We start from the raw sequence: 17,599 nt of genomic DNA, 5'->3' as shown, positions 1-17,599 counted from the left end.
CCCTTTGTAATAAATGAATATTTTGGAGGGAGGTTCTTTAAAACTATGTAAATGTCTTGTTCCTCCTCAAACTCTCAGTGTATGTATTTTAATACCTGTGTGGGTTCATATTTTATTCAAAGGGCTATAGTTCATTGCTGTCCTTTATTTTTAAGCTTAAATAGGATCCAGTTTGTTTAGTGGAAGCCCCTCCAAGCTGGTTTCCAGGTCCTTTTCCCATGTCCCCCACATTTTTTGAGGCCGATATTGTTTACTGGCACAATAAGATGTTTTAGGCTCATCTTGTATTTTTCCTGCCCCAACTCTGGAACCAGGCATTTCTACAAGAATCTTTTATTCCTGTTAGGAAATGGTATTTAGAAGTCAAGATCTGGGCACAAGCTGTGATCACTGCTATTCCCAGATTCTCTCTGTGCAGAGAGCGTGCTAGGGAAATACTTGTCCGTTTGTCTATCTATCTTAACTATCTTGAACTGTGAGTTTGATGTGGGAAACAAAGGCAGAAGAAAAATTATTAAATTTCCTTACTACCAACAGCCCATTGACAAGTCCTTGAAACAGGCAGGGTGACATTCCTCTAGGGACTCAGCTGCCTCAATGTTAATACTTTGCTAAGAGCAGAAAGCAATCCTAGCCCGAACTCCGCCTCCCCAGGATCCTGTAAGACTACTTTAACATATAAAAATTCCTTTGGAAACTTCCTTTATCTCTAAACCCCCAAGATACATGTTGGCAATCATCCCCCAAGCATATGGCCCACCGATATACATCTGAAGGGTCTCATGACTCAGGTTTTATTAGACAGTTATAAATGACCTTTTCTCAACAATAGTTAGCCCCCTCAAGGTCCTGGAAACCTTGCTTCCAAAATTCCTTAGAGACGGATGCTATCCCTAACCCCCTCCCAACTTGAAAGTCTATAATGGGTTACTCCTCATGACCCCATTGCAGCTCTTTCTGCCCATGGGTCCTGTCCCCGTGCCTTAAAAAAATCACCTTTTTGCACCAAAGACATCTCAAGAATTCTTTCTTGGCCGTCGCCTTCGAACACTAATGTCTTTCCTACAACAAGTTCACACAGATGCATCCAATCCCAATTCAATACCAGCATTCATTCTAGCTTTTACTATTCTGTACTTATAACTCCCTTTTCCAATGGTAAGAATCTTGTGTTTCATTAACCTTAATAATTACTAATTCGATTAATCCCCATTAACCATTTTGGGACCAATTCCAATGTCTGTGGGTTTTTTCCACACCATCAAGTAATTCTCAGACACCAGCTGGGTATAATACAATTCAACTCAATTCTTTTTTTTTTTTAAGATTTTATTTATTTATTTGTCAGAGAGAGAGAGCAAGAGAGCGAGCACAAGCAGTGGGAGCGGCAGGCAGAGGGAGAAGCAGGCTCCCCGCTGAGCAAAGCCCAATGCTGGGCTCGATCCCGGAACCCTGGGATCATGACCCGCGCCAAAGGCAGACGTTTAACCGACTGAGCCACCCAGGTGTCCCTCAACTCAATTCTGACACTACCCAGGTAGTGTCAGATCCCACAAGTTAAGGGCTCAGTCCCACAGGACTGCTGCCCCCATTCCCTCAGTTCAGACAATAATCACAAGTCCAGGTTGCCACCTGTGCTTCGGATCAACCGGCTGGCTGTAGATGGAGTTTCCAACAACCCCCTCCTTGGGTTCGATTAATTTGCTAGAATGGCTCACAAACATTTTACTTAACAGTTTGCTATAAAAGGATATAACTCAGGAAGAGTCAGGTGGAGAAGATGCGCATAGGGTAGGGGAATTTACCTTAAAGGTTCGGAGCTTCTCTGCACCCTCCAAGCTGCTGGTTTCCTCAGTTCTCCTCAGACTCACCAACTCAGGAGCTCTCCAAATGCCAACCCTTTTTTTTTGTTTGTTTGTTTTTTAGGGAGGCTTCCTTTCTTAGGCATGATTGATTAAATCATTGGCCACTGGTGACTGAATTCAATCTAGGTCATAGGGTGGGACTGAAAATTCCAACCAACTATTCACCTGGTTGGTTCCCCTAGCAACCAGGCCCCAGCCTCAGGGACTCGCCGAAAGTCGCCTCATTAACATAACAAAAGACACCTTCATTGCTCTGGTCACTTGGGAAATTCTGTGTTTTAGGAGCTCTGTGCCAGAAACTGGAAGGAAGACATAAAATGTATGTTTCCCATAAATTACAATATCACACTCTTGTATGCACACACTTCCCAACCCCTGTCCCTACTCTCTCGGTGTCCAGATACCTGCAGCTCGCTGCTGGGCTCTGACTCCCCTTTCCAGGCTGTCCCCCTTGGACACCTTTTTCACTCTGCTCAGCCTCTGACTTGCCAGGGGCAGCTGCCCCATGGTGCCATTACCCTCCTCACCTTGCTTGGACTCCAGCGCCCCACACTGGGCCACCATGTAGTCCCTCAACACCACTGCCCATGCTGTCCTTGCCATGTTCCACCTAATGGCTTTAGATTGCATTATTAGGGAAGGAAAATGCTTTCTTAAAAATAAATTTTAAATTACTTAAATACTATGTTTTTATTTGAATAGATTCATTCTCCAGTCATTCTGTTTCCCTTACTTGGTTTTAAATTGGCTCAGCAAGAAAATCAGATGGTACTTTGGGCTGGCATTACTGGTAAGCAATGTATATTTTTCAAGGCCTGTTGTTTTTACTTTCAGAAGCTATATAAAGCTTGATATTTTGTTCCCTACTCTTTATTTCCCCCTTTTCTGTTCAACTCCATGATGTCCCCTGTAAACTTTTTTTTCCTTTGCCATCTTCTTTAATTTCTTTCTCTTCTCTTCTATTATTTAGTGAGCTCATTTTCTTTCCCCCATTTCTCCAAAGAAAGGTCCATAGGTTGGTGGGACACAGTTTGAGATTGCCAGAATAGGTTTTGCTGTTATTGTTCATGCAGAAAAGGAAGAGAACATCCCTTTCCCCTTTCCAGTTGACCTCTGGTTGGAACATGAGATTTACCTCCATGTCCACGCTGAATTTCTAAATCTGAAGTTTAACTGGGGATGGGCAAGGGAATCAGATTATGGAAGAATAGAAGTAGATGCTACACATTTATTTTTTAAACTGAGATGTAGCTTAATTCAGTGCACCACTTTTAAGTATACATTTTTATATGTTTATACACCTATGTAACCATTACCAGATCAAGACGTCAAACATCCCATTGCCTCAAAAGTTACCCTCTTGCCCACTTATAGTCATTACTCCTTCAAAGTTAATCATTCTGAGCTCTATCACCATGGATTAGTGTTACATCTTTTTGAATTTAAGTAGAAACATTCAGAAGCATATAGCATGCAGTTTTTTGTGTTCTCTTTCTTCCACTGAACGCTGCATCTATGAGATTCACCCATGTTGTTATGTGAATTAGTAGTTGGTTCTTTTTTATTGGTGAGTGATAGCTCATTATGTCAATAAACCACTTTATCCATTTTCTGTTTCAGGACATTTGTTTCATTTCTAGTTTGGGGCTGTTCTACGTTAAGCTGCTATGAACATTCTTGTTCATGTATTTTGTTAGAGAGAAGCACTCCTTTCTGTTTAGTATATACTCCAGAGTGGAATTGCAGGAACGTAGGGTATATTTGTACTTAGGATTAGTATGTACTGAGAAACATTTTTTACAAAGTGGCTATATTAATTTAGATTCCCACCAGCAATGTGTAAGAGTTTTAATTGCTCTGTCCTTTACCAACACGCAGTATTGCCAGTCTTTTAAAATTGTATTTATTCTAGTGTGGTGTACAGTGAATGCTATGCCATCTTTAACTTGCATTTATCTAATGACTAATGACGTTGAGCACCTTTGCATATATTTATTGGATACTTTGGTATTTTCTTGCGAATTGCCTTCAAGTCTTTTGCTCACGCTTTAATTGGGTTGGCCACACAACTTTAAATCCTGCAGAGGTGCTCTCTTGTGCCCAGAAGCAGGGCTCAATAGCATCAGATCAAGCACTTTCTGATGCAGGCAGTCATGAACTCAGTTTGGCTAATCTGAGAGGTGAGACAGAAACTTCTAGCACTCTCTGGAAATGTGAGGGAAATGATCAAACTCAGCATGTTTCTATATAAGTTCTGAAACTATCAGAACACTGCTGTATGTTTTGAAGGATAAAAGAAACAATTTTCAGCAGACTAATTTTTTTTTTGCTTTGTTGACAACACCCACAACTCAATTTAACAGGGAAAAAATTATTTTTTTTCCTCAGATGCTTTATAAAAATAAAATTATTCTTGGGCGCCTGGGGGGCTCAGTTGGTTAAGTGACTGCCTTCGGCTCAGGTCATGATCCTGGAGTCCCGGGATCGAGTCCCACATTGGGCTCCCTGCTTGGCAGGGAGTCTGCTTCTCCCTCTGACTCTCTTCCCTCTCGTGCTCTCTATCTCTCATTCTCTCTCTCTCGAATAAATAAATAAAATCTTTAAAAAATAAATAAATAAAATTATTCTTTTTGGGATGTGAATCAGCGAAATTACAGTCCCTCACTTAGAGTCCTAATTTTTCTCCGTGGGACGAGTCACATGCTTCTCCATTATCTACACAACCTGACTCGGTGTGGCTCTTGGACCCTTCACAGCTCCAGCGTCCAAGACGTGCTTGTGCCCGTCTCTTCCCAACTTTGCATATAGGGACGTCAGGTTGGTATCTTGAAATTGTTACCTGGTGGGAGTATTTACACCACTAAAATTGGCAAATGCACAAATCAGAAAATGTTTTTTTTTTTCCTTTCCCCACAGATTCGTTGTTAAACATTTACCAAGACACAGCTGCTTCTAGTTCATGCAAACTGCTCATTGCCAAAAGCAGCGGTCATCTTTAAGGTCCCCCCTTCCAGGTATATTTTCAAGTTTTGCAGCTCTCCTGGCTTAGGTCGGGTCATGAAGGTGCAAGGTAAGGGGTTGCATCATGATAGCAATATGCCCCCGAAGTAGGGAAAGCGCAGAAAATAGAGGAGGAAAATAGAGGAGAAATAGCTCATATATGGAAGCAACTTGATGCGAATCTTCCCCAAACCTAAAGGATTTACATGACATGGCCAATAATGAGTTGGGAAGCTGGGAGGGGCGTTTGTAAACTATGAACAATAAACAACAAATTATGATCAACCAGGCTAGAGGAACGTGAATTACCTTGCTACCTTTCTATACTCTCTACAGAAAATATTAGAAAACTGTCGCCATATGATGAGGTGATCAGTAAGGAGGCAAGTAAAAACTGTAGGAGAAAAGTATTACAGAGGTATGGCAGGCAGTTCATAAAATTATTTCATTCTTTAACTTGTACCTTAGAGACATTTAACAAATGGTTTTTTTAAAAAAGATTTTATTTATTTATTTGTCAGAGAAAGAGAGAGAGTGCCCACGAGCAGGGGTGAGAGGCAGAGGGAGAGGGAGAAGCAGGTTCCTCGCTGAGTAGGGAGCCCGACGCAGGATTCCGTCCCAGGACCCTGGGATCATGACCTGGGCCAAAGGCAGACAGTTAAGCGTCTGAGCCACCCAGCCGCCCCTTAACAAATGTTTACCTAACTAAACTAATTTCTTAAAATGTTTGCTTGTCTATAATCCATTTGATGTGTGGTCTTTAAATCTTAATATATTTTTTGGGGTGCACTGTTAGAAGGCACTCTCATTTTTCTTATTTTACAAATCACTTCTTCCACTGAATTCTTCTAAAGTTCATAATCTGTCCCAGTTGTTACTTATCTTCTTGTAGTGGGATTATCTGTCAATATGCTTCTTTCCTACTAGAAAGTTTTCCCCCCTTTTTCCCCTTTTGTAGGAAAAGGGACATTGTTATGGTTAGCTGTCTGTGCCCCCCAGCTTGTGAGTTCCTTAAGATCACAGAAGTGTTAGGGACTATGTCTTTTGGTTTCTTCAGCTCTCAGTACACAGTGGAGATCACACACACACACACACACACACACACACACACTTGTTAAAATGGATTGATTCACCCTCTTCCTTCTATTCTATATTTTCAGACTACATCTTGATTCACTGCGCCTTGTACTACTGATAGTCATATATGCCAGTTTTTAATTTATGGTTTCTCATCTCCAATCTTCATTACCTGCTCTGTGAAAACAGAGATGGGCCTTTTCCTCCTTTTCCATCAGGCACAATGCTAAATGCTGGAGATGTTGCAAGAGGAAGGGGAAGGCAATGTCCTGCAGTCCCTGAGTGTCCCTCTTCACTACTATTAACCCGGGCCATTTCTCAGGCTTGTGTGTGTAGTGAGAAACCTCGAGGACAAAGAGCAGGCTTATCTACCATTTACTATAAAATCGTGAATTTCCCTAAGCTCGGTGGATTCCCCACCTGCTCCTGTGGGACTTGGGGACCAGGGGAATTAACCCAAACTGTGATAGCCACACTTGTTTTTGTACTTTGGGTAATAAAGTTCTTTGTCTCTGCCCCAGTTTAGTGCCCTCTGCCAGCATCCATGAAACAATTACAGGCTAATCTACTAGCCTGCAAGTAGGGCATTCAAATCCCACACCGTGATAACCAGCCAGTCCTGTGTGAATCTCACCCTCTGTGATAGTACCTAACTCCTTATATCAAACCTTCTCTGTTCCAGTTATGGTGTGGGTTCTGTCTCCTGACTGGACCCTGATTGATCCAGTACAGCTGCAGAATCATCTTCCTCACATCCTTAGAATTCTGAAGCACGGTGAACGGATTTATGACTTGCTAGCAATGGGTCATCCTCGCATTTCCATTCATGACTGCTCCACCCAGCATCCCTGCTCTTTGCTCTATTGACAGCAACAGTTCTCTGTACCCAGGACATTAAATATGCCCTCCTCACTAAAATGCCCTTCTTTTGTCCTCTCACAACAGCGCGGCACTTACTAAGGGCCTGTGTGTGTGTGTGTGTGCGCGCGTATGCACTCATGCACATAATAGGCAGAATTATGTAGCCTGTTCCTACTCGTTAAAAGTGAGAATTTAAAATGTGGCACAGATGTGATGAGGACACTATCACAACATCTGACCTTGGCATCAAATAGGTATCATCCTCCGTAATAAAGACAGCTAAAGCTCACCTCCATGTGGCAATCTTGCATGAGTTTTTAAAAAGGGCTCTAAGGTCATACTGATCTGGTTGGTTTTTAAATTTGGCTCTGCCATTTACTACATGGTTTCTACACCATTAAGTGGGAATAATCATATCTACTTCACAGGGCTGTTGTAAAGATCTTAAAAATTAAGTCGCGTATGAGGTGCTTAGCACAGTATCTGCCACATAATCAAGTTGAATCAAACTCTCTATATTTCAGTAAACAAATGACCAAATCTGAGGCAATTTAATAAAAACATGAGCTTTTAACTCAATTTCACTTGGCTGCCTCAACAGCTAAGCTAGTCTCTAATTGTCTTCAGGCCCAGGGAAGACTTCTCCAAGACTCAATGCGGAGGCCAAACATACTGAGTTCAAGGCCTCATTCCTCAGACTTGCCTCCTCCCTCTATCTTCTTCCAATAACTTTCTTGCTACTGAAAGCTCCCTCTTGGTTTACTATTTTCATTGCTCTGTATTTTCCTCATTTCCACCCTCTCAGAGGCCTCATCTCCTAGGTGATGGAAAAATGATCCTCCATATACAGGCTGGCAAACTTTTTCTGTAAATGTCAAGAAAAAGATATGGTTTCTGTCACAACTCAACTTTGCTGTCGTGCACATAAGTAGCCAAAGGCAATATGTAAACAAACAGGCACATCTGTGTTCCAATAAAACTTTACTTACACAAACAAATGGCAGACAGATTTGCCCTGTGGGCTATAGTTTGTTGACCTTTGATCTGCAGTTTCTCTGCCTTTATTTAGTCTTTGGACCTAGAGAGCTGAAGTATAATTTTGACTTGGTCATTTTTCTCTGTGTTTGGTCTTCAAAAGAGGAACTCATTTGTAGAACTTTGGCTCACCACAGGTAAAAATCTTCATTTTGAACATATTCCCTATTCCAGGAGTACTTATTATATTTTATCATGGGCCTTCACTGAATGGTTCTATCTGGCTCCCTGAGATTCTATAGTCACAGGCTATTTACTATATGTATGTAGATGATTAGCTACAAAAATACCTTTAGCTCGAATCTTAAAGCACTATGTAATTACTGAAAAAAATGGCAATGTGCTGAATAGCATTAACTAAACAGTATCAATGAACAACCCAGATTAATGAATCAGCATAATTTTTATACTTTGATGTAATATTAGGAAGTCCATAGTCTAAAATTTCTACTGCCTAAGAAAGAGAAAAATTGAACTGAATAATTTTTATTATCAACAAGAGAGAATAATTTCAAAATAATGACTCTTAAAATGTTTAATATTAATTAAGTCATTGTTTTATTATGGCCAAAGAACTTGTCATCATTATGCAGTCATGGATGTTCTGGGATTTTGGTTCTCTTAACTAAACTGTCAGTTGATATTTTGTAGGTTTTGCAATTCTTTCTGAATGCTCAAACATTATATAACATGATTATACTAATGGCAATCACTGTAGTGAACAATATAGAAGACTAGATAGAATTAGAGAAGTAACCTCTTTCACCATATTTTGAATAATTACAGAATTAGTTTAATGTAATGAACAAATTTAGTATTATTGAAGGTCCTATGAATGAGAGAAATATTTTGTTGAAATTGTGTAGATAGGGCATTTCTTTAATGTCATTTTTCTGAAATTAATTTCCTGAGTATCTATTATTCTGTTTAAATACATTTTAGAAAGATAGTCTTCCTTGACTGGTAGAAATTGCCAGTGAAAATATCTGGGTCTGGAGTTTTCTTTGTGAGAAGATTTTCTTTAAATGATTATAGGACTATTCAGATTCCCTATGTCTCCTGTAATGTAAATCTGGGCTGCAACTTTTATGGCAGGTGTGTGGGAAGGCGTGGGAGGGGCGGGGCGCTGGTGGTAACCTGTTGTCAGAGATCCCAAGGCATTTTCTTTTCATTCCTTTTCTTTTTCCTTTTTTTCCTTCCTTCCTTCTCTCTGTCTCTTTTTTTCTTTCTTTTTCAGTCTCCTGATAATGGAGAATGAGGTAGGTATTATTTTGGTTTGCCATTTCCCTTTAGCTGTAGCACTTTGAGAGGTCAGCTTTATAGAGGTAGAGTCTTTCCATCTTGGGCATGTCTTGGGCTTTGACTTTTCTAGCCCACACCCTAGGAGGCCAACAAAACCAAAGGAAAACTTCCTCAGTTTGGGGAATGCCCTCAGGGTAAAAAAGGTTCAGTGCTCAGCTCATCTTTCTGGATCTTTCCTTTCACTTATCTTTTTGTCTTCATAATCTTTAATATTTTTTTTGTTCTTCAATGCTTTAAAGAAAATGCATTTTATTCAGAATTTCTGGTTTTTTAAGCAGGATGATTCATCTAAATAGTCTACATAACCATATTCCCAGAAACAGAGGAAGTCTGCTCTGAGTTGTTCATGTTTTTCAAAGCTGCTCTTCATTTTAGACCATCACAATATCTTCTCAAATAACTTTGTTAAAAATATCCCATTTCTTCTACAAAAATACTATACAGTCTCACTGATTTGGTATAATATACTGGGAAAAGCTCATCTAAATTGCGAAAACCTCTAAGTGGTATGTTATTTTAAAATAAACTGTATACTTTGCACATGCTAAATAAAGCTAGCAAAATATCATCTCGTAGTGGTCCTTGGGGGAACTTGAGCAGATAAGAATGATTTACAAGCTCATAATTATGTGACTAAATAAAAAATGGCTCTCCTAAAAGGGCTTGAAGGTGCTTGGAAAGTTCGCTCTTGGTATAACACTGTGGTAGTCTGTGCCAGTTGCTATAAAAAAATATCACCGGCTGGATGGCTTATAAACAGTAGAAATTTACTGCTTATAGTTCTGGAGGCTAGAAGTCCAAGATCAGTGTGCCACGTGGTTGGTGTGAGGGCCCTCTTCTGGTCGCAGACTTCCTGGGATATCCTCTCAAGGCAGAAGGATCTAGGGATCTCTGTGGGGCCTCTTTTTTAAAGACACGAATCCCATCCAGGAGGGTTTCTTCCCTCATGACTTATAAGCACTTTCCAAAGGCTCCGCCTACTAATACCATAACTTGTGGGGAAGAGGCTCTGAACACATGACTTTTGCAGGGACACAAACACTCAGACTACAGCAAGCACAGTGGGCCTTGGTTTGAAGAAGTTGGCAAGGGGTGACACAGTCTGAGGGGAGTCCACTCCCCTCCCACGCTGTGTGACATTGGCCTAGGGAATGGTTCTCTACTGTGGCTGCACATTAGAATCACCTGGGTTCTGGCTGGGACTGACAGCCTGAGATGGCACATATGGAGTAGAGTCCAGACACCAGGGGTCTTTTTAAAGTTTGTCAAGTAATCCTGATGTGATGCCATGGCTGAGAATCACTGGAATAGACCGTGCCAGCAATGGGGTGATAATTCCATAGCATTCTGGGTTCTGGCTGGGATGGTATCCCAAACTGTCCTATCTGATGGATAAGAATGCCGACAGATAGTCAGATGATATTCAGCCTACGTTATTGAGTACTGGAGCTGGAAGGGACCTGAGCAATCATCTAGTACAATCTTTGCAAAGACTATTTATTATGAAAGATTTATATAACAGGGAAAATACAAAAGTTCCCTACCATCCAAATGCCAAATATTGAGTTAAATGTTCATGACATCTGAAAATTGAAATTGTTATAATATTGCTGGGAGAAGAGAAAGCAGGCCACTTAGCCGATATATTTTAGCTGTATGTGGTCCATATGGCTACTTAAATAAGGTCAGAGGGGAAGAGCAGGTAGACAGGGGGCCTACCTGTAGACTGCATCCCCGGCATTATTTATAACCATCTGGAGCTTCTTCATATTATTTTGGAGTCATGTGCAGATAGAAACGATGACTGTCATTCTTAATTTGAATAAAACAATAAATGAGCCAACATTTCCCTCCATTGCCCTGCATGTATCTGATGCCTCGGCAGTCAGCGTGGGCTGCTTCTTCCTTCCTGAACATATTCTAGTTTTCTCACTCCCATGCACATGCTTTCTATCCCTCTCCTCATGTCATAAACTCTCTTTCAAAATGTGAACAAGGAAATCTCATAAATTCTTTTTGTTCTATCTTTCAGAATCTGTGTTACTATAAACCCACATTTCAATACATTTGCAGTGACTGACCTCAAAGACCAAGTCTACTCCATATTTACATCAACCAGTAATTAGCGAGAGCCTATTATGTGAAGGTGTAACAGTGGGTAAAATGCTAAGTGCTGCAGTGGGTACAAAAAGATACCCCAGTATGCGCCCTTAATGAACTAACATTCTTTCCCCTCCTTTGTGTCATTATCAACGATTATATAAGATTTTAGTCTCCCTACTGCTTTGCTCAATGCCTTATTGATCAGAAAGTTTCTGAGATAAATGAATTCTCAATTGGAATAGCTGCCCCCACCCCCACTCCCAGTCCTCTGCAGCTTTGCTACTGAGTTTGTGATACAGAATCAGCCAGGTAAGTAGGTCAGCTTTTGCCAAACTTACTACCTGGAATTTTCTTTCTTTGAAGTCCTCACACAGCCCAGCTATTCTTGTTACTGACACAGGCAGCTCTTTTAATGACAGCTTCTCTCTAACCTCGTTGCTTCTCTCCAACCTCATTGCTCCACCACTACGCAAGGACCTCTTTCCGTCCACAAAATTTACTCCATCTAGGTCTCTTTTGAACTGCTCAGCTTATCATGTATTTTAGATTTGTAAAGACGCATAACTTCAAAGAAAGTGATTTTAAAAATGTAGTGGATTCTACTTCTCAATTTCAACTAGCATGTTTGTACTCTCTTAAAAAGTTGACAATACACTTTCTGGGTAGAATTCACTCAGTAAAATATAAATAAGCCATCTGACTAGTTTTGAAACTAGTGTAGTCATGATAATGTTAATACCTTGAGTATGCCACCACTCCCGGTATAACCAAAGGGTCATTGAGTCATTGTTTGCCTTCCCAACTTCTATTAGTTATTCTTTAGGCACATATTATACAGGTAGTATTCATTCAACAATATAAAACTATTTACCAATATCTCGATTAAATATGTGTTTATTATCCGCAAAGAAATGTCACCAAATGGAACCAACTTCAGCTTGGGCAAAGACGGAGGACACTGAACATGGTTCCCAAGCTTCCTTGGCTTCTTTAGATGCATCTCATTAGCTAAAGGAAATAATTACCCAGGGCTGGGGGAAAATGGGCTGGCAGTAAACACTAGCTGTGACGCTAATACCTACATCAATCAATACTGTATTTCTTCAAGAGATTCATAAGATGCCAGAGTTGCTCAGGCCCAGGAGAAGATACAAAATAAGCATGGTATTTTCTTAGGTGTTAGGAGTCAGGACAGAGTCTCTGGTGGGGGAGTTGGTCCATTTTCATAAATCATGGAAGGTATCGGAGATTGAGAAGGATGAAAATGCCAAAAGTAGGCTTTAATTTTTCATGGCATTTGACTTTTTACTCCAATTAAAAAATGAAATAGAATGAAAATATTACATGGGAATTTATAATCCAGTCACAGTAAAATGTCATTTTACTGAATATTTGTTCAATAACAGTTAAGAAATTGCAACAATTTTAAGCATTATACAACTTATGAAAAGATACTTACTTTGACTTTTAACATTTATGGGATGCCTTTGTGTACTGGGCATCAGAAAAGAGCTTCCAATCAAAATTTCCTCTTTGTCACTGTTTCTCAATCTTGGACTAGAATTACAATCTAAGATTTTTCTGTCAAACTTAAAAATCCATTTACTTGCACATTACATTGAGAAAAAAATCTCTTTGGGATGAATATAAATGCAGAGTTTTAATCCTAGCAATATACAGAGAATGCCTACTGTTACGACATTTAAATAACAATTTGTAATGTACCTAAGCTTTTTATTGTTGTAAAATATACATAAAATTTGTCATAAGTGACATTTAGTACCTTCACCCTGTTGTGTAATCACCACTAATTAGTCCCAGAACATTTTTATCACCCCAAAAGGAAACTCCTTATTCATTAAGCAGCCATTCCCCACTCCCTCTTCCTCTCAGACTCTGGCTGCCCCCGCGAATTTGCCTATCTTGTATATTTCATATAAATGGAATCATATAATATGTGGTCTTTTGTGTCTGGCTTATTTTACTTCGCATCATGTGTTCAAGGTTCATCCATGTTGCAGTATGTATCTGTACTTCATTTCTTTTTATGACTGAAAAATATTCTATTATGTACCACAATTTGTTTATCTATTCATCAGCTGATGGATATTTGGGTTGTTTCTATCTTTTGGCTACTATGAATAATGTTGCTATGAATATTTGTATGCAAATTTGTGTTTGAACACCTGTTCTTAGGGTTTATTTTGGTGGGGGGGATATATACCCAGGGGTAGAATTGCTTGGTCACATGGTAATTCTATGTTTAATTTATTGAGGAACCACCAAACTGTTTTCCACTATACCTATACCATTTAACCATCCTACCAGCAATGTATGAAGGTTCCAATTTCCCCACATCCTCTCCAACACTTTTTTCTGTTTTTAAAATTATAGTCATCCTAGTGGATTTGAAATGGTTTTGATTACACTTCCCTAATGACTAATGATGTTGAGCATCTATTCATGTGATTGTTGACCATTTTATACCTTTATTGGAGAAATGTCTTTTCAAGTCCTTTGTCCATTTTTAAATAGGCTGTTTATCTTTTTGTTGTTGAATGTAGGAGTTCCTTATATATTCTGGATAGACTTTTATATGATTTGCAAATATTTTCTCACATTCCACGGGCTGACTTTTCACTTTCTTGATAGTGTCCTGTGATGCATGGAAGCTTTTAATTTTGAGGAAGTCCAGTTTATCTATCTTTTGTTGCCTTGTGTTTTGATGTCATATAAATGAAACCATTGCCAAATCCAAGGTCATGAAGATTCATACCTATGTTTTCTTCTTAGAGGTTTATGGTTTTAGTTCTTATATTCAGATCTTTGATTTACTTTGAGTTAATATTTATACATTTGTGAATTAAATGTCCCATTTCATTCTTTTCCACATGAATATTGTGGAAATTGTTGTTTCAGCACCATTTGGTGAAGAGACTATTCTTTCTCTATTGAATGGTCTTGGCACCCTTGTTAAAAATCAGTTGACCATAGTTCATTTCTGGACTTTGTATTTCATGCTACTGGTCTATGTACTTATCCTTATACCAGTACTACACTATTTTGATTACTGTAGCTTTGTAATATATTTTGAAATCAGGAAATGTGAGTCCTTTAACTTTGTTCTTTTTAAAGATTGTTTTGGCTCTTTTGGGTGACTTCTAATCCCATATGAATTTTAGGATGAGTTTTTCCATTTCTGCAAAACAGAACCATTGGGATTTTGATAGGGATTGCATTGAATCTATAGACTAATTTGGAGACTACTGCCATCTTAACAATAAGTCTTCTGATCCATGAATGTGGGATGTCTTTCCATTTATTTAGATTTTTATTTTATCAATGTTTTGTATTTTTCAGTGTGCAAGCCATGCACTTCCTTGGTTAAGTTTATTACTAAGTATTTTATTCTTTGTGATGCTACTATAAATAGAATTGTTTTTAAAATTTCCTTCTTGGATTTTTTTTTTTTTTTGCCAATGTATAGAAATCACTTGACATTTCTGTGTTGATCTTGTATCCTGCAACATTTCTGGATTTATTTGCACTCGTTTTGTTTTTTGTGTGTGTATGTATGTGTGTATTCTTTAGAATTTTTAATATATAGAATCATGTCAGCTGCAAACAGAGTAGACTTACTTCTTCCTTTATAATCAGGATTCCTTTTATATCTTTTTCTAGCCTAATTGTTCTTGCTAGAACTTCTGAGGCAATGTTGACTAGCAGTGGTGAGAGTGGGGATTTTCTTGATCTTAAGGAGATAGTTTTCAATCTTTTACCATTTAGTATGTTGTTAACATGGGTTTTTCATGAATGCCTTTTTACAGTTTGAGGAAATTCCAATTCTCCCTAGTTTGTGGAATTTTTTTTTTTTTTTTTACCATGAAAGGGTGTTGGATTTTAGCAAATGCTTTTTCTTATCAATTGAGATGATCATGTTGTTCATTCCTCCTTCATTCAATTTTTTTTTATAATAGCTTTATTTTCATGTCATCGTCCTTTGTTTTCATGTCATTGTCCAACTAGGACAATGTTGCTCCCTTCATGCTATTAATGTGGTATGTTATATTGACTGATTTTCATATGTTGAAACATCCCCATATTCTTGCAATAACTATTACTTTGTCATAGTGTACAATCTGTCTGTGTCTGGCTTTGGTATCAAGATAATGCTGGCCTTATTGAATAAATTAGAATGTGTTTCTCCTATTTTTTTTTTTTTTTGGAAGAGTTTAAGAAGAATTGGTGTTAATTTCTCTTTAAATGGTTGGCAGAATTCACCAGTGAACCCACCTGCCACCGTACTTTCTTTGCTGGGAGTTCTTGATTATTGATTCAATCTCTTTACTTGTTATAGGTCTGTTCAGATTTTTTATTCCTTCTTGAGTCAGTTTTGGTAATTTGTGTGTTTCTAAGAATTTGTCCATTTCATCTATGTCAGCTAATTTTTTTTTGGCCATAAAGCCTTTTTGATAATTCTGTTTATAGTTTAGTCATCCAAAATACCATGCAATTTATCTAATATTTATAAAATGTGAAGTATATATCGTGTTTTCTTGCATTTACTTTTCTAAAGCGAATTTGTATGTAAAATTCTATAAGAGATTTAAACAAAATTTCCCCAATGAGACTAAAGAACCAAAATTTTCTGAGAGGGGTATGACTGGTATAAATTTTACTTCCAAAAAGCATAAACCTTCTTCATTTTCTTTTTATTAAAATAAATGATTCCTCATTTATTAAAATGAAACCTCTCTTTTTCTACCTAGAAAGAAATAAGAGTATGGACTCTCAAGTGCAGAGTGCCTGCATTCAAATTCCTGTCCTACCACTTACTTGCTATATATGATCTTGGGGTTAACTTCTCTGTGCCCCAGTCTCCTCATCTGTAAAAATGAGAATAATAACGGAACCTAACTCATGAGGTTGCTTTGAGGATTAAGTGCATTAATGCATGCAAAAGACTTGGTTCTTAATTCATAATAAGCATTCAATAATTACTAACAAATATTATTTTTATAAGGTATCACTAATTGAGGTTAAAATAAAGAGCATCTAGATATCATCATCAATGAACAAGCAAGTAGAAGTCAAGCAGCCATGTTGGATGATGGGTACCAGGAAGAGTCATATTTTCCTCCAGTTATGAGACCCCAGACGAGAAGAATGAATGTTTTGGCAAGCATTCTGTCACTAGAAAGAACTGGTTCTCTTTATTAGTATTCAGGAAAGCAGGTCCTCTTGACCACAGTTGACCTTTGAACAATACGGGTTTGAAAAGTATGGGTCCACTTAGATGAGGATTTTTTTCGATAAATACAGTGCAGTACTGTACATATATTTTCTCTTCCTTATGATTTTTTAAATAACATTTTCTTTTCTGTAGCTTACTTTATTGTAGGAATACATACAATATACAAAATATGTGTTAATCAACTGTTTACATTATTGGTAAGGCTTCTGGCCAATAGTAGGCTATCACTGGTTAAGTTTCGAGTCAAAAATTATATGCAGATTTTTTGCTGTGCAGGGAGTTGGACCCCTAACCCCTGTGTTGTTCAAGCGTCAACTGTACAAAACTGCATTAAAAAGGTCCTCTATCAAGGTAGAAAAATCAAAGGCACTGTTCATGAATCCCATAAAGGAAAGGAAGGTCCTCAGAGAGTGGCTGGTGAGTGTTCAAAGGAATAATCACAAGTATAAATCCTTGTACTTGTGCAAGTATAAATTCCTTTCAAATCACAGGCCCGAGCCTCCCCAAGAAGGTGATGATATGCTAACACATTTCTGCTTTTGAGGTTTTTTTTCTGTTTCCTGTAACTTTTCCTCTCTCTTCCCCTAAATACATAAATATACTCTAAGGCTGATCCCTCCTTGTCATGAAAATACTTGAATTTATATCCATAATATAATGAATATAGAAAACATTAATGTATTTTTCACTATCACTAATATTTTCTTTGTGGCCACACCAATAAGATGACCACAAGATTTGCTTTGGGAATGGAAGTATTCAGTTTCTTGGTTTCCAGGGTAGAAACATTTCAAGAGCATGCAAAATTGGCTCCCTCCCCCAGCACCAGCCCCCCCACCAAAAAAAAGAGTTGGTTTAATTTTTTAAAGAAAGCAACTAAAATGAAGTCTACCTTGATATAAAATTAAAAGCACATTCACCACAGTTTTGTATTTTAAAAGATGGGAATTTAGTTTATACTCATTTTTATATTAAGACATAAATTAATGACTTTTATATCTTAAAGCATTTATCATAAAATGTTACTGCCCAGTGCATTTTTGCTGACAATAAACAATTCACTGAGAGTATTAACATTCACATGTGTAATTGGAGTTTACAA

General features: G+C 38.2%; 1 protein-coding gene across 1 annotated transcript in view; it reads right to left on the bottom strand.

The window, feature by feature from the left end:
• Positions 1 to 1,878, bottom strand: part of WDR19 (WD repeat domain 19) — a 119,780-nt gene extending 117,902 nt beyond the window's left edge. The window contains exon 1 of the mRNA XM_027600214.2: positions 1,806 to 1,878. The gene's annotated coding sequence lies outside the window, so the exon portion shown is untranslated. The remainder of the gene's footprint in view (positions 1 to 1,805) is intronic.
• Between the last annotated feature and the right edge of the window lie 15,721 nt (positions 1,879 to 17,599).

This window comes from Zalophus californianus, chromosome 2, assembly GCF_009762305.2.
Source record: "Zalophus californianus isolate mZalCal1 chromosome 2, mZalCal1.pri.v2, whole genome shotgun sequence".
In the NCBI taxonomy this organism is placed as follows: Eukaryota; Metazoa; Chordata; class Mammalia; order Carnivora; family Otariidae; genus Zalophus; species Zalophus californianus.
The sequence above is the reverse complement of the archived record's forward strand: the minus strand, read 5'-3'. Positions and strand labels throughout refer to the sequence as shown.